This window comes from Notolabrus celidotus, chromosome 7, assembly GCF_009762535.1.
Source record: "Notolabrus celidotus isolate fNotCel1 chromosome 7, fNotCel1.pri, whole genome shotgun sequence".
In the NCBI taxonomy this organism is placed as follows: domain Eukaryota; kingdom Metazoa; phylum Chordata; class Actinopteri; order Labriformes; family Labridae; genus Notolabrus; species Notolabrus celidotus.
Genome location: NC_048278.1, coordinates 12,597,849 through 12,625,235, shown reverse-complemented (window position 1 = coordinate 12,625,235; position 27,387 = coordinate 12,597,849). Strand labels below are relative to the sequence as shown.

General features: G+C 39.6%; 1 protein-coding gene across 2 annotated transcripts in view; it reads left to right on the top strand.

Moving 5' to 3' along the window:
- Positions 1 to 25,760, top strand: part of LOC117815281 (endonuclease V-like) — a 103,838-nt gene extending 78,078 nt beyond the window's left edge. For both annotated transcript variants that reach the window (XM_034686907.1, XM_034686905.1), the window contains one exon: positions 25,367 to 25,760. The gene's annotated coding sequence lies outside the window, so the exon portion shown is untranslated. The remainder of the gene's footprint in view (positions 1 to 25,366) is intronic.
- Positions 25,761 to 27,387: the final 1,627 nt, after the last annotated feature.

Sequence of the window (27,387 nt, the reverse complement as noted above, 5' to 3'; positions counted from 1 at the left end):
GACCCGATTAACAAAACACATGCCCATTCATTGAAAGTTGAGTGCACGCTGTGCTGGAAAAGACAGCGACACTGCACAACTTTTTTCACCTCTTTTCTCCTTCACTTCATAATCATGCATTCACAGAAAACGGGGGTATATTGTTTATGTTTTATGGTACATTAAACTTGTGGAGTGCTCTTTTGATTCAAAGAGTCTTATATTTAAGTTCTAGTGTGACCAGCTGAGTCGGGCAGAGAGCTTGGGGGTCTGTGCCTCACAACTTTCTCTGCAGGCTGAGAGCTCAATTACCGTACTCTAGCTCAGTTGTTCTCAAAGTGGGGTTCTGGGACCCCTGGGGGTCCGCGAACCATAGCATGGGGGTCCATGAAATAATTTGAATACATTTCTAATAAATGATAAAATTGTGATGTGTCATTGCAAAACAGCATATACACCATTGTTATGATACCATTTGGTGGCTCGAAGGGATATGTGAGTCTTGCTACTGTTAATTTTCTGAGAGCGTTTAAGATCAATTTCTTGAAAAGTATAAATGCTGTCATGTTGAGTCCACAAGGAATGAAATGACCCTCTGTTTTAAAGTATACAAGTGGTATTTACTTGATTCAAATTGAAGTGTTATCTGTTTATCACTATGGTACAGGTCTGAAGTATTTACATTGATACGTTTTACAATACAAATAGTTCCAAGGGCAACTAAGAGTGCAGATGGTAGTATGTGCTTTAGTGATGGGAAGATCGGCTCTTTTCAGAGAGCCGGCTCTTTTGACTCGGCTCCCAAAGAAGAGCCGGCTCTTTTGACTCCCGAACGGCTCTTAATTTAGGATCTTTTGTAGCCATATATTTTACCTTAACTTTGCAAAAGTAATGGTTTGTGTTGAAAACCCTTTTACGCACTGTGTTTTTATGAGAAGACTTATAATTGCCCAATTTTGTGCATTTATTCTGTTACAAAACCATTATTACCCTAACCCTAGGGTTCAGAACCGAACTAAAGCAAACAAAACCAGAACCGAACCAGAACCGTACCAGAACTGAACCAGAACCGAACCGGAACAGAACCAGACCCGAACCGTACCAGAACCGAACCAGAAACGAACCAGACCCGAACCGAACCAGAATCGAACCGAACCAGAATCGAACCGAACCAGAACCGAACCAGAACCGAACTAAAGCAAAGCAAACCAGAACCAAACCAGAACCAAACCAGAACCGAACCAGAACTGAACCAGAACTGAACCAGAAACGAACTAGAACCGAACCAGACCCGAACCGTACCAGAACCGAACCAGAAACGAACCAGACCCGAACCAGAACAGAACCGAACCAGAACTGTACCAGAACCAAACCAGAGCCGAACAGAACCAGAACAGAACTCAAACAAACAGAACCAGAACCAAACTCAATCAAACAGAACCAAACTCAAGCAAACAGAACCAAAACCAACTCAAGCAAACAGAACCAGAACCAAAGTCATGCAAACAGAACCAAACTGGAGCAAACATTATTAATGTCCTCAGGTTGGCATTGAGAAAAATCCGATGCCTCAGCTTGGATGGACTGATCTGATTTCTCCTCTCAGTGAGTATTTGCCCGGTCTTCAAGAAGACTCTCTCTGAAGGAATAGATGTAGCCACGATACACAGCCTTCCCTCCATCACCTGAATCCTATATCCTCACATGTGATTGGCCGTATGGCCGCCATGCTGACCACACAGCACAGCAACACAGCTGCACAGAAACTCCACGTTGTAGACATCGCTGATCATAATAGACATCGCCATGCAGGAAGACAGTTTGCATTTTTTTAAATCTCTGAGAGACCTTCAAATACAGAGTGCGTCTTTACACCGATGCGATTTTTTCAGAGTTTACGGTCACTCAAATAAAAAAACGTGACATTTGCTTTGTTTTATATCGACCACTTAGCAGGATGAATATCATGATTAAGCAGGTATATTTTGAGTTGAGTTGAGAAACATTTGCGGCCATTTTTGTCATTCAGTTCTATTTAGGTCATTAAAGCACTGATTTTCTGATCATTATTATTATTTAATTATTTCAGTAAGGCAGCTTCCTGATTCCTTTGCTGGTTCTTTTGTTTTTTTCTTAGCTCATTTTTTATTTTTTGAGAAAAGAAAAGGCTGAGATGAGAGTTGCCCATCATTGTTACTTTGTTGCACTAATAAAGTGAAGTGCTTTACAGCTGTGGTTGTGTTATTCTATTATCAATTTGCCATAATTTTTAAGTATGTAAGAGATGATTTCATTGATAGCCATAGACTACATGTCTTTCAATGTAGACTTCCACTGAGAGGAACATATTAGACTATTTAGGAACTAAATTAGGAACTAAATTTAGACGGTCATACCAGCTTGATCATCAATGAAAATGTCCGGGAAATGTCCTGGAAAATGATCTCTGGAAAAGAGTGGGAACCCTGTCTAAGGTCTAGTGATTGAGCTCTCAGGATCTGTCACCCGGGATAATGACAAAAAAATGAACAGCAGAATATGAAAGATCATATTAATCCCCAGGGGAGAAATTTGGGTGCCCGAAATTGCCCCATAGTTGCCCCACAGTTGCGTTAAAGCTGGTGATTGTGAGATGAGTCCACAGGTCAGACAGAGTTTGAAACTCAGAGGTTAGAGTTAAAAGTTTGATTGCCACTGGCAGGAATGACTTCATGTGAGGTTCTGTGGTGCATTTATTTTCGGGTTATCAGTCTTGCACTAAATGAGTTTAACCAGATGCTGTGGATTGGGTTCCAGAAATTATCCAGGATCCCATGTAGCTTGGACAGCATCCTCCTCTCTGTCACCGCTGTGAAAGAGTTTAGCTCCTCCACCAAAACACCACTGGCTTTGCAGATGAGTTTGTTGGTTATGTTGGTGTGCCCTCCCCTCAGCATGCTGCCCCAACACACAACAGCAAAAGGAAAGCACTGGCCATAGAACATCTCTGTTTTTTATGACAGTGTAATAAGCTGTTAATAAGACTTGTTGGGTTTTTGTTACCTCAGAACGAAGTATTTTTATGTATAGAGAAAGCTGGTCTTACGCCCATGTTCTGCCTTGTCTGCAATATGTAGCATACAAAACTGTAACAGGGGCAAAGTCGTTCTGCCCCGGATCCATCGCTGGAGGTAGTGCGCCTAATGTGGGAATGATGGTTGCAATTTGTAGCATCAGAGCTGGTAGGGAAGAACAGTGCTGTGAGCATGTGCATGTCTAAGTGTGTGTGAGTGTGGAGCTCCCGCCCTATGTTTACACAGCGTGCCTCGTGCTTCGGTAACACTGTAATGCAATGTGAAAACACACACTGGGATACTGATATTATGCTGTTGCAGAGAGATGACAGTGGAAATTTATACGACGTAATGTGTAAGTGAATCTGACAGTACTTTGCAAAATCCCTTTTTTTTTTTTTGACACATTGGGGTGTTGAACTCCTTGTGTTCGGCACAAAGGGATATATAAAACATACAGTATATATATACAAATTGCTTCTCTTACCCACCAGACATGCAAGGTCCCTCAAAGCCTGTTGCTGTCCAGATCACACAGTTTCACTGGAAATATGTTGTTTAAATTTGATACCTGTGCAAAATGATGCAGACTGTTTTCAGACAAAATATGCCCCTGGCTCTATAGCCGGCCATTCACATATTTTGCGAGCCACTGTAGGCTCCCCCTCAGGCTTTTAAGGGAGGGCGAGGGCAGCAGTCATCAGTAGTTTGCAAACTGCAACCTGACAGCTGGTTACAACTTTATTTCTCACACTTCCCTTTTAATTGTTGCTTGAAAAAGTTTTAACTTTGATGAAGCTTGAAAGTTTTCAGATTTTATAAAATGAAAAAACCTGTAGGCCAAATGTCATTCAAGCCATGTGTGTGTCTATTTCAAAGGGTTCATATAAATCCACCATTTTTATCAAGCAAACATCCCAGAGCTGAGTCTGCAGATAAACATGTTTGCAGCACACATACATTTAATAGAAAACTCTAGTAGAAATGAGCATGGTTGCACTTTGACCTTGTGTGTGCATCTGAGAGAGATGCTTTTAATATTCTGTCATGCAGCTGAGCCATGCTTTTTATTGGCACCCTCTATATCATGAAAATACCATAAAGATGCAAACATGCACATGTGAAATGCAGCAGAACGAGGGAGGGAAAACAAATCTTCATTGAAGTTGAATATTGAACTCTCTGGGGTACTTCAGATTTCCAATGCAGAGGAATATAAACAGATGATATACATATTTTATAGGGTAATATATCTTTTTGTTGGCTTTTTATTACTGCTTCAAGGGAAAGTTTGAATTTTTTTTTTGAAATACATATTTTTCCTTTCAAGAGTTAGTTAAGAAGATTGATAACAAAAATTTAAAGCTAGAGCGAGTAGGCAGCTAGGCACAAACAAGGAAATATCTATCCTTTGTTGAAATATCCCCACCAGTAACACTGAGGCTGAGTAGTCATACAATTTTTGTAAAATTCTGTTTCCTAGCTGTATTTAGCCATGCCTGAGCAGCGCTGCTCACACAGGCAGTGTGACTGCTGTGTCCCGTTAAAATGCCAGTGAACACATAAAAAGAGGTCTCACCAACAACTTGCACTGTTCGGATGTGCAGGGGGTTAAAAGCTGTTTATTTATTGGCTGCCAGCTGCAGCTTTATATGAACTGTACAGACATGAGGGTTGTATCGATACTTTCATCAAACTATCTACAAGAAAACAAATAGGTGTATGAGATGTTGTGTACAGGTGGTGACAGCAAATTACTTAATAACACTGCAGTGAATGTTTGTTGAACATCTGGTGTTTCTGTTTGAGGTGCAGACAACTCACAATGTCTAATGAAGAACTCAGTCAATACAGTTTTTTTTTTCATCCACCATTAGTGATCAGGGGAAAAAGTCATTGTGATTGGTTCTTCTTGCTCCTTTAGTCCCTGGAGTATTTAACAGTTTTCAGTTATCAAAAAAATTAAGGAAATTATTGAAATAGTGACATTGATTTCAGCCTGTCAATATCACTTCCTGATGCTTCAGAAAAAAGAAATGCTGTGATTTGCAATCTAAATGTGAAGCAGCTGAAGAGGGAAATGATGGGTTACAGTAAAGCCAAGCTTATACAATGCTGCTGTGAGCACTACATACTTGTACTGTGGATTGTCTGCGTCGCCCTGCAATACTCCACCTTAACGCTAGTTAGCAGTGCAATTTCTATACTAATCATATCACCAGTTTCTACTTCTGCTATATTCTCTGCACAGGGAACCATGACCACTGAATACAAGTGTATTATATTGTAGTTGGAGCTGATAAATGTTGAGCACAAGTTGATCATACTGCAATTATTGCACAGAAGAAAAGAAAAAAGACATTGGACGAGAGGATAGGAGATTATTGCGGGAATAATAGGAATGTTGTGAATGCAGGAAATACTATGATACCCAGCTGATCAATCATAGGGCTTGGAGCCTTTGATGTTTCAACATGTACAGGGTTCCCACACGTCCTGGAAAATCTGGAAAACCTGGAAAACAGTATATCGACCACTTAGCAGGATGAATATCATGATTAAGCAGGTATATTTTGAGTTTGAGTTGAGTTGAGAAACATTTGTGGCCATTTTTGTCATTCAGTTCTATTTAGGTCATTAATGCACTGATCCCCTGATCATTATTATTATTAAATTATTTCAATAAGGAAGCTTCCTTTGCAGGCTCTTTTGTTTTTTTCTCAGCTCATTTTATATTTTTTGAGAAAAGAGAAAGCTGAGATGAGAGTTGCCCATCATTGTTACTTGGATGCACTAATAAAGTGAAGTGCTGTACATCTGTGGTTGCTTTATTCTATTATCAGTTTGCCATCATTTTTAAGCATGTAAGAGATGATTTCATTGATAGTCATAGACTACACGTCTTTCAATGTAGACTTCCACTGAGAGGAACATATTAGACTATTTAGGAACTAAATTAGGAACTAAATTTAGACGGTCATACCAGCTTGATCATCAATGAAAATGTCCGGGAAATGTCCTGGAAAATGATCTCTGGAAAAGAGTGGGAACCCTGATGTAGTTATTTAAGGAGGTGAACGTAAGGCTATGGACTTAGGCTTCTGCGTAGGTACACGGCTGTGCAAGACCTACAATGTGGATTGGATGCAGAAGTATACATCAGGCTTGAGAGTAAACATCAAGGCTTTTATCTAACTTTTGAAAATAATTCAGTTGCAAATTTTAATTTAAAAAAATCTCCATCTCAAAAGGGCATTTTGCAATGTTTCATCTTTTTCTTGTACAGGCTGTTTGAAGTCAGCACTAGAAGAGCTGATTCCACCTCTATTGGTAGCATTATGAGGACAAAATGAATTGCTTATATTTTATTTAGAGATAATGTCTTGATTCGATGGCAGTCTGCCTGTACAGAACACCCTACTGCCGCAGTCAGGAACGGCAGAGAAATGTGGTCTGTTACTGTTAGCTTTTACAGCTCTCCCTTGCGGATCTATCCTTCACTATAAGTGAAAAACTTCCCTTTAATGTGCTTGGAGGAGCAGCTTTAGCATTTTCACTGTGATTATTTCAAAATGTGCCTTACTTAATCTGTTTTCCCCCAGAGGTGAAATATTTTTTGTCTAGAATTATCGTAGAGAAAATCCATGAAGACTACGGTAGGTTTTTTTTGTGCAGAAATTTTAGTTCTTGAACTGTATCTGTATAGATTTCAATAAAAACTGTCAATGTATTGGTCAAACTTTAAACTGTACAGTCATAAGAATTAGAAGAATCCTAGAAAAGGATTTCGAATCTAATCTGCTATGAAAGGCTGAATATGTGTGAGCCTAATAGGGAACCTTGTAGCAGAATAAAGTTCATGTTGTGTTATTTTATGTCACTTAATAATTAAAAAGAAAACTTTTTGAATCCAGGCAACCTTATTTGCATCAGTGAAAACACCTCTGCACCCCTGTTCTGCTGACAACATCTAAACAAGATCCTTGGCCTCTCTCTGCACTCCTATCTACACACACACACTCACACACTCACACACTCACACACACACGCACACACACACACACACACACACACACACACACACACACACACACACACACACACACACACACACACACACCCACACCCATACCCACACACACACAAACACTAAAGGGACCTAAAGGCCAGCCTTCACATGGCAGATCAGGGCCCCTTCCCTCTCTCTCTCACACAGTAACACCATCCACCATTATTCATCCCTGTGGCAGTGTGAAGTGTAAAAGAGATTATCACCAGTGAAGGGCTCAGTCTACTCCCCCCTCACCCCCACCCCCTCCCTTCAAAGATCTACTGCTCTCCTGTCTGCCCTGCAGAGGAAATGGGAAAATATTGCTAATGTTTACAGCCCTGTGGTGTGAGTGTGAGTGTGTGTGCGTGCGTGTGTGTGTGTGTGTGTATATGTGTGTGTGGGTTCATGTAATGTGCACTGGTGATGCCTGAAGCCTGACCAGCATGGCTAAGCAGCTCACAGCCTTGTTTGCTGTTTGAAAATGTGCTGACTTCATGGATTTTTGTGTGCAAATGTTTCTGCTTGCATCGGTCTGCAAAAGCACCTGTGTGTACATGTGTGTTTATTTTTATGTACAACTTGGGCGTGTCATCAAATGCTAAATTGTTTTTTCACATCAGAATAAAGACCAGCTGTCGTTGCACAGAAAATTGTTCAGTAATTCTTTGTGTTTCTCATTTCTTAAGCTCTTGGTTTAACATTTCATATTTGGACCAAATCTAGACTAAGCTCTGTTAGAAATGACACCAAACCACAGTGCAACTCTGATAAGTCACTGTGCTTAGTGAGAGGCATAATGACTTGTATGCTAATCCAAACGAAAGCCTATTCACACATATCATGTAAATGATACTGTAGGTCGGCCTCATTAGCTTTTAATGAGCTGGAGGGAAAAGGCATCCATATGAAGCTTGCTCCAAGTTCACCTATTCCCTAAATTAGCATGCAGATTTTTGCACAATTTCTCAGAACCATTGTTATAATAGTGTTTGCATTCAGATGGTGCAAGAAGGGACATGCAGAGGGCAGGTTCTCCTCATTGCATTCTCTCTGAGTGCTCAATGCCACAACAGGATTTGCATTTGTTCTAAAAGATGGAATCTGATGTGGGTGAGTCATTAATACCACTTCTAATACATCTTTTTGAATGGTGTTATAGATACTACAGCCAAGTACAACTAGCAAACTCAGTGAAATTTGGCTTTTAATTTTCAAAGCACTTTAAAGTTTAAATTTGTCAAATACACTCATAAGAAAGTAACAAGATGTTAAAAAAAAAGCTTTAACACATCAATTAAACCATACCTGAATTTTAAAGTCGTGTTAGTTTGACAGGAGGCTTTGAGAGGTTGTACAAAGGATCTAATCTCAGAGCCAGTCGAGTCCTCATTACCTTAGGATATAAAGAAAGAGAGCTGTTTCTCCCCAAAACTCTTGACTGTATGAACCTGGACTATCTTGGTGCGGCCTGTTTGATGTGTAGAAAACACATTTCATTAATTAACGTCAGACTCTGACTGATCATGTCGGCATGTTGTGAATTGTGAATCATCTGAGTAATTTTAGCATCTCATTTTGCAGTGTTCAACACAATGCACTGCTTTTGCTTGGGTTTGCAGTAAAATCTTTGAAAGGAAAAGTTTTGATTGGAGGCACTCGATTAAGCATCCTAGTATGGGACTGTAACTAAGCAAGACAGCACATGAATGCTCATGCAAGTGAACGCATGCCAGCCCTTGTTTTGAATAAATGATTGGGACTTAATGAAAAAACATAAAACAAAAAAGTCTATATCAGTAAATTAATTGCAGTCTTTTTCTCCTTCTCCCCAGTCTGAGTGCAGTCAATGCTCAATTCCTGAAATGTAGGACTCATGTAAGAGTCCAGTAGTTGAGTCCTACAACACTGACCCGCATTTGTTGTTTATTCGAACCTCCGAAAGACACTTTTTGATTAAAAAAAATCCATGAAATATTATTTTTGTCGCTGATTGGCTCTTAACTCTGTAACTTTGGCTTGTGTTTATATTCAGTGATTACTGTAGGCACTGGGGCTGCAGACAAATACAAAATAAAGGCTTGGACCGAATGCTTGATGTGTGATCTGTTTATACAGTCACATTATTAAGATATTATAGCATCATTACAAATGTTTAAGGTCAAGCTCAGCCATGAGGGGTCTTGTGTTGAACTAAATGCATAGATGTTTATTGGCTACAGCTTTCCTTAGTTTTAGACACACAGATCCTGCCTCTGCCCTCTGCTGGTTTTATGTCCATGTTGTGTTTCTGACAGACAGTTGACTGTGGCAGGCCAATGAAATCAGAGCTGGCCTTGGTTGTGTAACACAGACACATGGGCTGTTTCCGAAGTGGCCTGCTACATGCTACCTACTAATGTAGTAGGCAGTAGGTATTGCCTACTACATACTGCGTTTGAATTTAGTATGTAGTATGACTGTTCTGTTCGATCTGTCATGCAGCATGCTGAGCCAGACGTCACCGAATTTCCGGTTTCGGAAAGCGGAAGTAAACAATGGCGAAGCCGATAAATAAAATGCTTATTTAGCATCCATTTATGATTGAAAAAGATAGGAAGTAGTTTATATGTAATTTGATAACTTTCACAGCACCCAAAAATGGATTTCCTCCCGTCAAAAAATAAGGAAAAAGAAAAAGCAGAACGAGCGCTGTGCATTGTGGGAAACAGTACGCGAGGAAGACTAGTCCGATGCATGCTGAGATATTTTCCCGAATCAGCAGACATCCGGGGAGTTTTGGCTTACTGCAGATTTTGCTCTTGTTCACATACTACTTACTACATACTGAATGTTGGACAAATCAGTACATACTGCTAGTATAGTAGGCGATTTCGGAAACAGCCATGGGTCAGACAGGTTACCAGAGATGATGGTGCTACTGGCTGCTGAAGTTCAAAGGTCAACTCTTTTATCTCTTTGTCTGCCTCTTCAAGCCTGCAGAAGTACTTGATGAGAGGCAGCTCTAATCCTCCAAGTATCTGAAACTCTCTGTGGCAGGTTTAACACCCTCACGCCATAAAAAATTCCAAGTCACTCAACTTAAAGTTTCTTTGTACACAGTGAACCATAATAAAATGCAGTTAATGTTGAGTTTATGTTGCAGTGGAGGGCAACATTAAAAATAACATAAATAAGAAGAAAAGAACACAAGATCCAGGAACAAAGAAACGGATATTCAGGAGCAACAGTGCTTAGAGCAATTGAAAGAACCATCAAATGAGATAAAATGTGCCACTGCAGATACAAATATTACTAGGTTACTGCAGATAATATTACTTTAGAATAAAAGATAAAAAAGACTGCACAGACTAGCCAGTGATAGTAAAAAAACAGTCCAAATCTTTATGTGCTCGGTAGAAGAAGCTCCATATAACCTAGAAAGAGATCAGTTACTTCTTCCATCTCCTTCTGCTGCTCTCTTTATATCAAATCGTTCACATCAGTTTGATTGCTCACTCACGTCCAATGATGCGCAATGATCAGTTCATATGAGCAGTACAATCTGCTCATGCTCTCCCTTGTTCCCTATACCTTTCGCAAAGGAGAAACGGCAAAGCATTGAGGTGTGGTGAACGAATACAACTCTATATTTCTGCAGCGACATGACATTTAGCAATATTTAGCAATATTTTACACCCATGGTCTGCTTTTTGTAGATAGCAGACTGTGGCTATGAAGAACACACTGCTGCTAGCGATGAGGTTCTGATTACAGACCCTAGAGGAAGAACTGTGATCATATCAATGCCCCAGAAGTTGTCTGGTAAAACTGATGTAGGTTTGTTTGCAGTGGGAAACCGAGAAAAGAGGCGAGTACAGCTGAGGCAGGAGCGGTTAAATAACAAGAACCAGAAACTGCCAGGGATCCATTATGTTCTTACTATCCGCTCATTACAGCGCATCTTTCACATATCACAGAGAAACAGACAGCAGCAGATAATTAGAGGTGAACAGTGCAGTCACAAAACACATTCATTATTAATGAGGTCAGTAATAACATTTTTTCAAGTACACATTTACATTCCATGTTTCTTGGGAACTATACACTTTGAATGTTAATACGGTTCAGATGGTGTACTAAAATGGATCAAAATAGGGCTGTTGTCGTTGTTGTTGTTGTTTTTTAAGTTAACCCCTGTGGAGATCTTGCACCAAATCTCACCAAGGACACCTGAAAGCTAGGGATAATGGAGACTTGTGACACTCAGCATTAACATTATGACCACTACCAGGTAGATTAGATACCACAGATTTTTCCTTACTTTGGTACGTGTCGGTGGATGGAATATGTAAGTCAGCAAGTGAGCATTTTCTACCCAAAGTTGATGTGTTTAAAGCAACCATGTAAGTGACTTTGCTAAGGGCCAAAACTGTGATGGCTAGACGATTGGGTCAGGCAATCTCAAAAACTGCAGGTCTTGGGGCGTGTTCCCAGTCTGTAATGGTGAGCACCTACCAAAGTGATCCAAGGAAAACCAGTGAACAAGCAACAGGGCCAGGGGCCAGCAAGGCTCAGTAGGGAGAGAAGGCTGGCCCATGTGGTCATCCAACAGAAGTGGTGGTGTCAGAACACACAGTAGGGTTGGGTGTTATACACCAAAAATCTAATCTTGATATTTCTCAGCTTGATGATATACATCTTAATGTTATTTTCTGTAAAGAAATAACAAAGTCAGTGCTAAGCCAAATCCAAATCGACCCAATGCCATATGTCATACAGGCACTTTTACTAGCAGCCAGCTGCACAGTGATAACATGTAAATGAAAAATAACATAAAAAACTAACTACCTGTTTGTGACATAAAAATGAATCGAATTACACACACACACACACACACACACACACACACACACACACACACACACACACACACACACACACACACACACACAGACACACACACACACACACGGTCTGACAGATGCTTTAGTTTTTGGTAGTTGTATACTGCATGATGATTCTCCATTTAGCCTCAACATCTTAAGTTGACTGTCTTGTGGTAGGTATTTCATAAGCATGTTACTTTAAGTGGCTCACACTTTGAGCAATCTATACTGAGCATTAGGCCTGGCATCTATCTTTAGTTTTCTAAACAAATTCATTCAATGTTCCACTCCTCAATGGCCAGATGGAGTCTGTGACCAAAACACAGCATCCTCTGTCCCTTTTTGAGTTGAACCACTTTGATAACATTACTTCCCTTGTCTGTTGTTATAGGAACCCGTCCCATTGGGACACAAATGAAAGCTGTGGGGTGAGGCTCTCTCTTACTTCAGAGCACATTTTTGGCAGGACTTCTCTTTCAAAGATATTGTGACTAGATAACAGGTAGGGTCAATAGTTGTTAGTTGTATAAAGCTGTCTTGTTCCGCAGTAGCATCAGGGACCATGTCTTCAGTTATATAAAGCCACTGTCTTTGTAATATTGCCCCACTTTTTACTTTTTCTCTCATAAGGCACAGCATGGGTAAATGAAGCTTGCAGTGTGGATTGTTATGTTGCAGAGGATATGAAGGCTCCACATTCTGGGTTGTAGCATGCATTTTTACACACATTTGTTGCACTTTGTTGCATAGATCGCAATGTGTTGTGCTTGAGCTCTTTGTTGCAACCCAGCATTCTCTACAGAGTACATTATTCAGCTGCTCGTCTGAAATTTTAAATCTGAACCATCTCCAAATAATTGAGCCAGCATTTTGCCTTTTACCGAACAGCTCCTCTTTGGCAGGGATGCTACTGTCTTTATCAGCCTTCGTGTTGTCCATGCATACAGAACTTGCTGATATGAGTCAGATGGAGGAGGCGGGACTTTTCTGACTTTCAGTTTTGTTCAGAGGGAGAGATCCAGAGCTACAGATTAGATTAACATATCACCAGCATTTCAAGTCTACAATTAGAAAACCATTAATAACTCTTAACTAACTAGAAATGTTGTTGCCATCTAGTAAGACGTAACATGCACATTTATGTGTGAGTAATGTTTCCTGATGAAAGTTTACTGATGCTGTCTTTAAACATGGTGGTTTTAAGCCTTAAAATTACTGTATCAAACTTAATAATCTTGTTATGATGGTCTCATTTGCTGTTATTTGTCATACAAATATATCAGCATTAAATTCAGTCTGCTTCATGCAGCTTAAAATTAATCTCAGGAGCTTTTAGCTAGTGTATATAAAATTAAAATACATTACACATATTTATATGTGAGTTTTTTTATTTGTCATTTCATTAAGAATAAGCCTAAATTACCTTAAGCTCAGCACATAATGCCAACTAAAGCAATAACCAGAAGAATAGTAGGAGAGGTTAGGTACATAATTTACAGGCTTGGTTAAGTAAGAAGTCTCTATGATATATTTTTCAATACATGAATCAAATCAAACCTGCTTGTTGAAAATATTTTTTTTATAACTGTTTAAGCATCAGGGGCTGTTTTGCTAGGACAATGTGGCCCAGCAGCTGAGTATTTTTCTATCTCTTGTTTACTCTGAGTTGTTATTCCATTTCAGAAGTTATACCTGTAGCCCCACCATTAATAATTTGTGACTCAGTAGATTTCCACTTCCCTTATACTTCAAAAACTAGAGTCTTTCCTTTTTGAGGAATGATACAATATCACTTGACACACAGCTCATGGTGCGTCTGACTGGAGACCTGGACCGACTGAAAAACAAGACTACTGACTGAATCAGAACACGGCCCGTTAGACGCCACAAATCATTAACTTTGTATTTGCTGCAGCCTGGCATTTATTTATGAGTGTTAGTTATTATGTAGTCCTTGATTATTTTTATATAAATTAAAATGTTCCCTGTTTCTAATTAGTGCTGTAGTCCTGTAATACCCCCTCATGTATCATCATGTCTTATATCTAATTAGAAAAGATGCATAATAGCCTATTAGAATAACACTCCCCTGCTCTAATTGCCTGAGTCATAAGCCATTAAAGCCCAACTGAACACTTTAAAGAAGGACTTGGTTCCAAAAGTCTTATCAACAACAAGCTTTTCACAGCAGCATGTGCAGTTTGTCGCTGCAGGCATATGTGTTTGAGAAGAATGGGGCCACACTCAACATGACTTCTTGGGATAATAAAGGAAAACGATGGGTATTACAGCACATCACGCAGGTACAGGACAATCAAGACCGTCAGCAAGAAAAGGAGGATAAGCCAGTACAAGTACTTAATGCCATAAGCAGTTTATTAGTGTTGGGTGTTCTGGTTTTATGATTGGAGTACATTTGTTGTTCCAATAGAATTGACCATTCATGTAACAGTAGGCTTTGGTGTATGCAGCAAAAAACAGCAGGCGAAAAACCTATCAATACAATGCCATCCTAGCTTCTGTCAGCAGTGATCTGACAGTGACTCATTAATCTCTTAAACCAGATAACAACTAACTGCAGCTAACGATTGATTCTATGTTATTAAAGCCATTAAGTTTAGTTCGAGTTTAGATTTCTGAACTCCCAGTAATGCATCAGAAATGATTGATCCCAGCTCTGTATAACTAAGTAGCATCTTACAGGTTGTTTGTAGTATGAGACTGTCCTCAGTGGTTCACCTCAGCACAACAAGACACAATTTATCACCATGTGGGCATTCTTTCTTTTTGAACATTTTATTTTTCACATTTTTATAACAAGAGTAGTGTTGCCAACACCTGGTATTAAACATAGATTAACTGTGTATCGACATATAGAAATGTATATACATATTCATACAGATAAACTAACGAAAAAAAAAAAAAAAAAAACAACAAAACAAAAACAAACAAACAAGAAAAAAAAAAAAAAAACTGAAACAAGACACTTCAACTGTAAAGGTACAACAGGGTACATAATTTACTTGTATTAGATTTAAAGGAGGTCAGGAAAACACAGGTCAGTTAGGAAACAGGGACATTTACATTCTATCACATGATCAGGTCTGAAAAAACAAAAACAAAAAAAAAACGCCTCACAGACATATGTTGCTTTAAGTTACCGGGAATGACAGTTTCTGTACACATTCAATAAATGGCATCCACGTACGGTTATATCTACCAAGTGAACCCTTCAACATAAATCTTAACTTTTCTATTTGAAGGCACATCATGACTTCTTTGATCCACTGTATGAAGGAGGGAGGACCAGCAGCTTTCCATTTAACAAGGATTAGTCTCCGTGCTATCAGGGATGTAAACGCAATTACATTAGAATGTTCGGAGGTTATTCCCTGCCTGTTTGCCGGAACACCAAACAGAACTATAAAAGGTTCCGGGTATATTGGTCTCTTGCAGATATCTGAATATACTTTGAAAATAGACGTCCACAAGTTGCTCAGTGTGTTGCACGACCAGAACATGTGGCTCATTGTCGCAGGAGATTGTTTGCATCTAGATCAGCTATCATCAGAAATTGAAAAGATTCTTGACAATTTAGCTTTCGTGTAATATAGACGGTGAAAAAGCTTAAACTGCAGTAAGCAGTGGCGAATGCAGATGGAGGAGGAATAAATGCGACTGATGCTGACATTCCAGATGTCGTCGGGTATAGTCATCATAAGGTCTCGTTCCCATGCATCTTTTGTTCTGGTCAGTGATGGGGGATTTATGTGTTGTAATTTATTATATATTTTTGAGATCTGTCCTTTAAGATTTGATTCAAAGCATAGACATTCCTCAAGAGGGCAGTTTAGTGGGAGGAGAGGAAAGGTTGAATACTGTTTCATTGCAAAACTGCGGGCTTGTAGATACCTAAAAAATGAGATCGAGGGATGTTAAAGTTCTTCATTAAGGCATCAAAGGAGATAAAAGAATTATTGACATAAAGATCCTTGAAAAAGATTATGCCTTTCCAAGCCATAATTTGAATGCTGGGTCTGTAAGGGATGGTGGAAAATAGGGGTTTGACGTGATGGGAACTAGACTAAAAGTTTGCTTAAGGCTGAAATGGCATAGGCATTGGAACCAGATTTTGAGAGTGTTCTGGACCACAAGGTTTTTAAAATGGATGTTTCCTTTTACAGGAAGGGGGGAGCACATTAGAGCTATAGGTGACGTAGGCAAATTTGAATTCAGTTCCATGATGGGCCAGACAGGGCCAGTACTCTCTTTAAATGTGGAAAGCCAGAAGCTTGCCATATTTGCAGACCAATAATAGTGTAAAAAAATTGGTAGGGCAAAGCCCCCATCTGATTTGGAGCTTTGAAGATAAACCTTTTCAATCCGTGCAGTTTTTCTGTTCTCTACTGCTTTGTAGAGAGCCAATTGCCTGTATAACATCATGTTCTGTGAAAGGACTTTCGAGGATCCTATATTGATCCTGGCTAATTGTTGGAGTATTCAGCTCTCCCATAAAAAAGTTTATCTCAGAGGGGTCATGGGTTGTTTGAGTGGCATAAAGGTCTGAATGATATTGCTTAAATGCATTATTTATCTTTTTATGGTCTGTTTCTATTAGTCCTGAGTTAAGTTTAATTTCTGGTATTAAGTTGTTGGATATTGACTGACGTAGTTGGTAAGAGAGAAGTTTACCTGCCCTTTCCCCATGTTCATAAATAGTCCGTCTTGTTCTCAGCATCAGCCTCTCAGTTTCCTTGATAGAAAGGGTTTCGAATTCTGACTGAAGGATAAGCTTTTGTTTGTATAAGTCGGCAGAGGGTTTAGTTGCGTATTGTGAGTCAAGATTGGAAATGAGTTGAGTCAGTTCTGTCAGTCTTCCTTTATGTTTCTTATTTCTAAATGTGTTATATGAGATAATCTGGCCACGTAGATAGGCCTTAAGAGATTCCCATATGACGGACTTTGCAACATCTGGAGTATCGTTAATTTCTAAAAAAAAGATCTATCTGAGAGGAGAGAAACTTACAGAAATCTTCATCTGACAACAAAGAGGGGTCAAATCTCCACACGGGTTGTGGTGTATGACAGTTTGGAAAGGAAATATTAATCTGAACTGGGGCATGGTCTGATATTAAAATAGCATGGTATTTACAGGAAGTAACATTTGGAATAAGCATGTTATCAAGCAAAAAGTAATCAATCCTAGAATAGGTGTGGTGAACTGGTGAAAAAAAGGAATAGTGTTTAGAGGCTGGGTCCATCACACGCACAGGGTCTGACATATTACATGTCTGCATGAATGATTTAATAACTGTGGCCGATTTGGCAGCATGTGGGCATTCTTAACATTTAAATTTCTCACAAAAACTTATCAACATAGATACACTTCTCTTGGTAGCTTGTCCAGTCAATAAAGTTTTCCCAAAATCTACTCTTCTTGTCTTTCCAACTAAAAATGTTCTACAGAAGAGTACAGCTTTGCTCATCTGGCTGTCTGTCCAAGTGAGCCAGGTCAAGCATGCTACTGCTGGTGAGAAGAGAGCAATCAGTCAAGAGGAAACACCTGTGCCAATTAGCCCTGACACTGCTCCCACAAGCCACTCCCTCTCCCCTCTCTCCCCTGCAGCTGAGCCAGCACCACACCACCTCACCACATTGTTTTCTTCTCATTTTGAGGACAAACCTAACAAATCTAAAATTTTTACATTTTACAAATCTGCACTAGGCTGTTGTTATTTTAGCAAACTAAAGACCCCTAAATTCAAAGTAAATCAGAAGAAAATAGTTTTTTTGTGCAGGTTCACACTGCTGAAGTACGCCAGAGAGAAGCCTCTGTGCGATGGTACAGCGGCACAATGAACTGACAACTACTTCAAACAGATAGTTGCACATTTGCTGATGGGTTCTTGGCAATAGACTGTATAAAAATATGGACGTAGTATCCTTGACGTCACCCATCTGTTTCTGAAGCGCTGTTTTGAAGCCAATCATCAGGGGAGCCATATTGCCGCTGCAAGCAATTGTGACTTAAAGAGGCGGGCTTTGAGCCTCTTAGCCAACAGCTACAGTGTTCCCGCCTGCCAATCAAGTCAGCTGTGCCTCTCATTGGAAGACTCGTAGTCTCAATATCTTCGAAACTGCCGCGTTAGAAAAAAATTCGACCCCCGTACAGTGTGTGCTGATCGAGAAATGAGCTGTCCAGACTACACTTGTCTTTTGTACCAGGCTGTAAACATGTTTATTTCTGCTGTAAAGATTGTTTTTTTTTAAAGCCTCAAGTGGACCCTCGATGAACTGCAGTCTTTAGCACTTCCGCATTGGACTCTTTTTTTTTTAGACTGGAGGTTGCCGCTTGGTTCTTATTATCAACTTGTCAATCACAGGCAGCTACATCTGTTTACTTTTGTAGTAAGAGTACTTAACTGTTTCATGAAACAAGTGGAGTCTGCCCATGCTGGTCATTTGAATGACTACAGGTTTTTGAGCACTCCTGCATTAGCTACCCCTTTGACACCAAGAGACAATGTCTACTTTTTATGTATTGTCCCTAGTTCAGACAAGCAGCCAAATTCATTTTCAGGTAGAATTGAAAGTAAGAGTGTAGTGTATTCTGTGTTGTGTATTCTCTTCTTTGTGCAGGGTTATTTATTGACAAAGTATGAGCAATGCAGTCTGCAGAGTACAAAAGCTGGCCTCCGCCTTATTCTTCATTTTTTTAATAACTTTTCACCACACAGTTTGCGCCCACCTTTTGCCGGACCTTATCCTTTGTTAACCAATAGGCAACCTTGTCTTGCTTTTCAAATCCCTCCTGTTCATTTATCACTGTCTCTGCTTAGTGACACTCAACTTTTAGAAGTTATTTACCAAAAACCAGACCCCCTCACTATCCTGGCGGAGACTCATAGGTTTAGTGGAATAAGGTTAAGATAATTTCACTGAACTGAGCCTATCCAGCCCCTATTTTTGACACTCAGATAAGAACATGACGTTGGCCTTTAACTATTAATATGTAGCTTTTACATACTTGCCAACAATACCAACAGGGCAGGAGAATCCCTGGTTTGAACCAATTCTCCCCCTGTACTCCCAATTTGTAACTTCTCCCGATTATCTCCCTGTTTCACGTTGATACAAATCAAATGGATGCTCCTCAACCTTTATGAGATATGCGTCAAAAGACTTGGCAACACAACAAGGCAGTGACAGGAATGTGCAAACCTTGCTACCTAGCTTACACACAAGTCAAACTGCACTGCAGCGGCTTACTACTCCGCTTCGCCCTGCTAAGCTAGTTGTCGAGAAATGGCTTAAACTGACCAAAAGAAGAAGAAATACACCTTAAAGTTGAACTGTGCTTGGTGCGAGTCACTTTTCTTTCTTGCTGCTAGCCGCATTGACATACCATGTATTTTGTAAGGTATGTAGATCAGACTTTGACATAGAACATGAGGCTGAAAAATGACGTTAGCATGCAGGCTAACAGTATCAAGCACGAACAAAACATTGAGGCACAGAAGGGAATGCACAGTATTGGCACGTTTATTGTGCAGTCTGTCTGAGGCTGACCAGGTCACAAAACCTTTCATTTATTTTAAAGTTAGCTTTGAAATTGGGAACAATTTGAATATAATAGTAACTTGTATTCCACATCTGTTTATTTGATTCATGAATTTATATTTCAAACAAGGTTGCTGAGCAGAGGCCGATTTTCTGATACCCCCTTAAAATCTCCCTCTTTTTCACAGTCTAACATTGGCAGGTATAATCTTTGACATATTTTGTGCCTTGCATTGCAAAAGTAGGGAGCATATGTTTTAATTTACATACTTCAGTGGCTATTGCAACCCTTTCAGTTCAGCCATGAGTGAATTTTCCAACCATCTGACTCTCATTCCAAACATCTTGCGTTTGTTGTTTAATTCTAAGGCCAACCACAGAATACGCTACATGTGCAAGAGCATACAACATGTTGATAGATATCTGACATTGCACAGATGGACATTTACAACAGATAGTTTTTATCAGGTGTTTATTAACCAGTTGTTGTTGATTTTTCAAATAGCATTGGTAATGCGGGGATTTGATTCAAATGTCATGTAATTTCAGATATGTTGCCAGTTATTATATGTAAATATTTGTATGCACCAAAATAACAGCCAAGTTGTGGATATTGAAAATGATCCTTCCTCATCATAATGTTAACACCTTGTACTCACCCTGCTACCTAGTAGTCCAAAGGAAGACAATACTTTAGTAATTGATATAACACAATACAATGCCACTTCCTTTCCTCTTTCCTCAAAAGAGGAAAAATGAGCCCTGATATGCCCTGTGGTGCTGCTCTGTCAGGACTGACTCAGCAGTGGTGCGTGTGTTTTATGAATTTTCACCTGCAGAGATGAGCTTGCAGAAAAAAAATGAATCAACTTGGGTCATCAAACACATGGACACACACACCTACACACACACACACACACACACACACACACACACACACACACACACACACACACACACACACACACACACACACACACAAACACACCAGCAGGACTAATAATACCTCCTCATAATCACAGGCAGTGGTGACTCAGTGTCCACATCTAATAACTAATATGTCCTGCAGTATATTAACATCAGACCCACAGAGGGACCCAACCCCCCCAGCTGTTGTGAACACAGCAGGAGCCTCATCTCCTTCCTCTTTCACTGACCCTGAGTCAGCCTTATGTAATGTCTGCTCTTTATTATGCTGTCCTTTTATTGCCCATTCAGCACCTTGGCCAACGTCTGTAACATCCATCTGTAACATGATAACAGCTCCATCTCATCCTCTATCTGCCTCTCTCTTTTCGGTTTCTGCCTTTCTCAGTCTCACCCGACGTCTGACTTTATGTTCTCTCTGCTGCTCTGTCGCTCTCCTCCAGCTTGCTTGCTGATGCTGATTGCTACTGTAATGCACTGAAAATGTCCTGGGCGGCTATTCAGAGCAAATTGCTTTGCGTTGTGTTGCTGTAGGGCCCAAACTAACTGGACTGTGGAGGCAGGCCAAGGCCTCCATAGTTTGTGAGGAGAGTAATGATGGAGGCTTCTAATGGGCCTTGCTGTATGGATGCAGTGTTTGTGGTTACAGCTCAGAAATAGCTGTAGTATGATAGTATAATGTGTTCAGCACTGTTGTGATGGGGTTAAAATTCATCTTGCTTACCATCAGATCTGGACACTTTCCCAGTCACAGATCTGAGCCAGAATTTTTCAGCCTCTCAGCGAGAAATCAATCCTAACTGACTGACCAGAAGCACCAAAATTGGATTTTTGAGACTGAAACAAATGTTTGAGGAAATAAATGAATGATTACTAATGTGGCTATTGATATAAAGAGAACTTTTGAGCTGTAGTGAAAATAGCCCTTTTTCTGTGTGGATTTCATAACAATGATGCACTGACGAGACAACGCAAGAGGCACTTGCAAAACAAATACCTTCCTGAAAAAATACTGAACTTAGAGTGGACTCCTTTTTGCACAGCTATGACGTTCTGCTGCCTGTCTCTATGGACAGTTTTGATAGAACTGTATGGTGTCTGAACACGCTCTGCAGGAGAAACTCTATTCCTTTTCATATTGCAAGCCCACAACTGTGCCATTAAGAAGCTCTTCCATCACCACGTCTTTATACTTTCATATTGATCCTGCAGTGGCATAATAATGGTTTTCCCAGTGTGTGATTTCATATTGTGTTAGGACGTTAGAAGCAGCTTAACACACAGCAGGAGCTCCACATACACACACACTCAGACATGCACACAGCGCTGCTCTTCCCTGCCTGCTGGCTCACACTGATCCGTCTCGCCTCTGTTACCTCTGAGACTTTCATACTGAAGACCAGACATTACAGGTGTAAATATTGTGCTTTCAACTAGCAGTATGAAAAGGGCTTCTGTGAGGATGCCCTTTGTTAAGTGCCCACAACATGGTGTAATGGATCATATGTTCAGTAAAAAAGTTTTAGAGTCACAAATGTTGGAAAGGATATATTCAGACTTCTCTAAGCTGCCAGGCTGAGAGACAGGGTTTTGGGCCTACTTTTGGAAGTTGGGGCACTTTTTCAAAATGTTTTATTCAAATTGGGGAACAGTACCTATGTCTGTTAATATGCTGGGACTTGCCAGGAAATGGTCTCCTGGCAGAGATTCTGCAAGAAAAGCGATGACAATAAGGTTATTGAAAGGTTGTTTGGCAACAACTAAATGATATTTGAGACTGACCTTGTATCGGATTTGGAGAAGGATTCATGCTGTCCCTGCAGAAACAACAAAGATTAATGTTGCCCTTTACTCTCACAGTAAAAATTCAGCTCCTGATCCATGATGATGCTGTCAAAGTTGACTATCTTGGCAGTTATAATTGAAATTGATGTCATGTTTGTGCTCATCATAAGAGTTAACATGCATTGCGAGTGTCCATAGACAGTAGACTGAAACTTACTTGACTGTGACCATAAAGCCCCTTTGAGAATGTGAGCTCCATAATAAAGGATATCTTAACTTAATAACAACTGGCATAACATTTAGAGGTTCATCATGGTCACTGAAAGTTTTCAAAATATGACTGGAATCATATTTTTATGGTTAATTTGTATTTCAGTATGTATCTCAGAACATTCAAAAGTATGTCCCTTTCACGTTGGACTCATAACACATCAGAACATTTCAGGTGAAGGAAGTAACTCGTGTTTATAGGTAAGGGTTTGCAATATGTTGAACAAAGCATTTTAATTGATTTGACCTCCTGAGCTCTGAGCTTTTGTTTGATTCTTTACTTTCCCCACACAATTAACGATAAGTAGAAGGATAAAACAGCATTATCCTTGAGCAGGAAGCAGTTTTAGAAAAATACACTGTCCTCAAAGAGAGAGACAAAGAGAATAAAGTACTCTAAAACACAACAACATCATGATTGTGCGTCATAATATTGATCAGTGTATTTAAATTCCCTTGCAAATGTGTCGGGGTGGGAGGTTATTTGTTGTTTTGTATTTCGTATGTCATTTGTGTGTTTCTTTGTTCCAAAAAAAAGGAAAATGTACCAACTTCTAATTTTGGATGTGACTGTTTTTCTATGTGAAAATCAATAAACAAAGTTAAAAAAAAAAAAAAAATTCCCTTCCAAAAACAAAATTGCAGACAAGGCAGCATCTGAAATTTTTTTTGTTTTCCTCCTCAAAGATGTCTCGTACTTTTACTACTGCAAAAGGAATCTTTCTGCTCTCGAGGTAGAAATATGCCCAACACGTTTAACCCGTAAAGTAAAAAAACTAAAACTACATTTAAACCAGTCTTTGAAAAATGTAAGACCCATAAAGTGTCTAAAACATAGACATGGTCTCCTCAATGTCACTCATTGTGAAAAAAATCACCCTCTGTACATACAATAGCGAAATTAGCTATTCAGACACAAATAGTTTTTTGTAACCGGCTGTCAACATGTTTATTTTTGCTGTATGAATGAGGTGTGAATGTGGCTTCTTGTACTTTTGTATCCAGCCTCAAGTAGACACTGGAAGAACTACAGTGTTTTTTTTCCTCAAAACCAGAGGTCATGGCTTGGTTAGAGCTAGATAATCTAAGGAGAGTTAATAAGAACTCCAGGTGTCTTCCCAATTTTTTCTTAGCTTTGTCTGTCTATATGTGAACTAGTATATTCATTTATAATTATAAAACCCAATTATTCTCAAACAAATCTTAATGAGCAGTGTGAATTTTGTTAGTATAGCTCTAATGCGTCATATTGATGAGCTGCTTCAAACAAAACGTGCTTTGAAGCATGAATTTAAAACTTTCCACCAAACATTTCCTACACTTAAAAGTAAGATATGACCCCTAGATTAATAAATAATTAATAAATAAAGCAGGTTTTTCCCAAAGTAAGTGTTGTAATAGAACCAGCAGGAGGTCATCAAAGGGTGAGGGGATGTTATTGACTCCACTTGAACCATCCAGAGTGAAGCTATTGAATCATTTTGGCTTATTTTTTGTCAGTATGGTACTTTAGAGACAATCTCTCATCACAATCAAAGCCACAGCCAGCTGTGCATCGAGGCAAACTAAAGTTGTCCAGCTATCAGAATGGCTCTTACTGATAAAAATCAATTGTAACTTGCTTCCTGTGTTGCTTTCGTTAAAGCAATGTTTGGCTGATGAGTTTCTGACCTGGGGTCAAATCGATGAATATCTTTCCAGCTTTACTAAAGCCTTTCTTGTTGTGATTTGTGCCTGACAAATGTACATGCTCCTCTCCTCTGCTTCATGTTAGTTCACCTTACTGTCAGCTGGTATACAGCTAATTACAAAGTTGATAAAAAGCTTGTATCTTTTTGCTTTTGCTTTTGGTGTTATACTCAACTGGTGCTCAGTAAAATGTTACCAAGTACAATATTTCCCACAACAAATACTTAAGTAAAAGCAAAATTACAGAGTTTGAAACTGCTTTAAAAAGTACAAGTTCATAAAAGCTTCTCAATTACAATACAGGGGTAAATGTCATTTGTAACTGTCCACCCCTGCCTGCAAGTTTGAAAAACAGAATAAAAAAGGTTCGCATTTTTGGAAAAATGTGCCTGTGTTTACTCAAACTGTGTTCTGAAGTTTGAGAAATAACACTGTGTCCTTGAGCCACCTTGATACAGAGGGAGGGTTAGGAGACCTCCACTGCAGAAGTTAGTGGTATCAGGCTGAGAAAGATGTGAAATTAATTATTTCTTAATTAAAGAAAAAAGAAAATAGTCAAATTAAAAAAATATATGTTGCCTTGGTTTCTCATTGGACAGGGCTTAAAGTGTAAACCAGTGTAAACCCATCACATTAAAGGCTCAAACCAAGTATCATACAAAAGTGGACAGAAGAAAACCTTCCTCCTCTGTGCATTTCAGGCAAACAGAAGCTAGAAAAATGGACCCTATAGCAATTAAAATTTAACAAAGATGTCATATTTTAAACCCCCTATGTCAGGAAATGAAAGTACACAGACACTCTGAGTGTCGGTAAAGAGGGATCTCATGCTCTCTCTTGGAGTAGTCGTTTAAAAGAGATGCTTCATAAATAACTCTCAAATCCCGCTCCGAGGTAGGAGTGTTTTGAGTCAGCCTGATTCCCAGGAGGACTCTGGGATAAATACAGACCCAGCCTGGACTCTGTGCATCTTTGCTGTTTTAGCAGTCTGAGCTGAGAGTAACTGCTGAATGTTAAAACACTGCCATTTTCAGGTGACCATCAGTAACTTTGACTTCAAAGTTTTACAATAAGGCAGTGTGGTGCTTTTGTTAGGCTTTGAATACAGCAGACACAGTAACAGAAGTGTTGTATCATATTTAATGTACTAAAAGGTTTGTTCTTTGTCTTCTCTCCTCTTGTTTCAGGTTACCAAAGATGCACCAGAAGACCTCGAGAGCCCTGAGGAGATGCAACTATTAAACAGACCGCCAGTTTCTTTTTATATGTGTGTTTGAGTGTGTGTCCGTGCGTGAGAGAGGAAGAGAAAGAGACAAAGTGTTTCCACATGAATGAGAGCGAAAGAGTTATTTTAGTCAAGTGAGAAAGATGGAGCGTGAGTTTTAACTTTCATGTGCTTTTAAAAGTGTAGCTGTTTTAGGGCCAAGACTGTCTTATTAAATGAATCTTTTTATGCAGTCGCTCCACATTTTAACGGATATGGGTCACAGAGACTCTTTTTATACACTGTTCTCATTACATTTTTGGGTCACTCAGCCTTTTACACTGGAAGCCTTGTAAATAAATCATAAATGTCCCTGATCTGCTTCAAAGTGCTGGTCATCTCCTCTATGTGCGTGATTCGTGAATTATGCCTTAAGTTGAATTATACAGAGAGCTGTTCCCATATGGCTGTGTATGGAAATAGTAAACAATTTGGCATACATGCAGTCACAGGCCATGTTGTGAAGTTCACAGAGTGTTTCTCTTGAAATGAGTCAGACTTGGCAGCGGGAAGCGCTGTGCCAGGCCTGTCCCAGCAAGGAGAGCGGAAAAGGAGGCGAGGTGGGAAAAGGGCTGACTCTGCAGGGATGTCCAGAAATAGACGTGGTCAGATGGGGCAGTATTGATCAGCAGGAGGGTCAGAGGATCAGCTGGAGGAGAACGTAGATAACTCCCACGTCACAGGGATGTACACCGTGTACGACACTTGGCAAATGCTGAAGTTACAGTAAAGACAGATTGTGGACTTTGAGGAAGGACGGCAGGGTATAACGCAGTGCACTCCCTGAGACACTGTGCTGAAATCACAAAGATGCTTAGAACTGATGCAAACAGAATACAGATATACTCAAATCTGGCTTCTTTGCTCTAAAAGACAAATGTGTTTATAGTTTGAATGTGCTCTGTGAGGATCATGCATTAAAGTGGGTAGTCAGTTAGAACATGATTTTTTTGTATTACATTTGTATAAAAAATTTTCAGGCTCATATTTGAGTGATTTTATACTGCATCTGTTAAGATAATTAAAAGGGTAAGAGATACATTTGCAGGGTCAGCACCACATCCACGCCAAAAGCCTGCCTTAGCTCCACCTCTCCCCCTGTTTCTAGGTCGACCAAAAGTTAGGTTATGTCAGCGTTTCCTTCATGCGGCATGCCATCATTAGGATCAGAACACCACTTTAACAACCTATAAGTGACATAACAGAGACTACGTCCATGTTTCTTTTCAGCCTAAAGCTGGATGATGTATGTTTTATCAGTTTTTTTCATGTATATTTGTTGAACATTACTTTCCAAACAAATCAAATGTGGTTTTGGATGCTTCCTTTCTGTTTTTTCTTTTATGTTCAATTAACATTTTTTGTCTCTGTCATAATTTTTTTTGCTTTGTCAGTTTCCATTCACTGCATTTTTCTTTCACTGACACAGGAAGGTTTTTTCCCAACCTCAAAAATGTAATTTCTAACGTTTGGAATGTTGCATTTTTAATAATTATGTCACAAATAATCGGCAGAACAAAAGCAAAAAAAAAATACGAAACCAAAGCAGAGTGAGGCAGGTTAAATGTCACAAAGGTGAATTTTTTCAAAGCTTGCAGGGGATAGGGACGCAGCTGGCTGGCAGGCTTTGAAGTTAGCTGGATGGGCTGGCAGGAACGAAGGTCTGTGGTTGGCACAATGATTCAGCAGGGAGTGTGTGTTGTTGCAGGGTTCTTAGGGAGCCTGTGGTTGCTTGATGGCCGGCAGCTGTGTTGATTGCAGATCCAGAGCAGGTGAGCATGGAGATGACAGAGGGCAAGCGGGAAAACACCTAGCAATCCATATGTACACTAAAGACTGAAAATTATAACACACTGACAGGCAAATAGAGGTCACAGAGGAGGGACTGTGACAAATTGGCATGAAAACATTTGAAAATATGGATAACTTTTAGTGTTGTTTTCA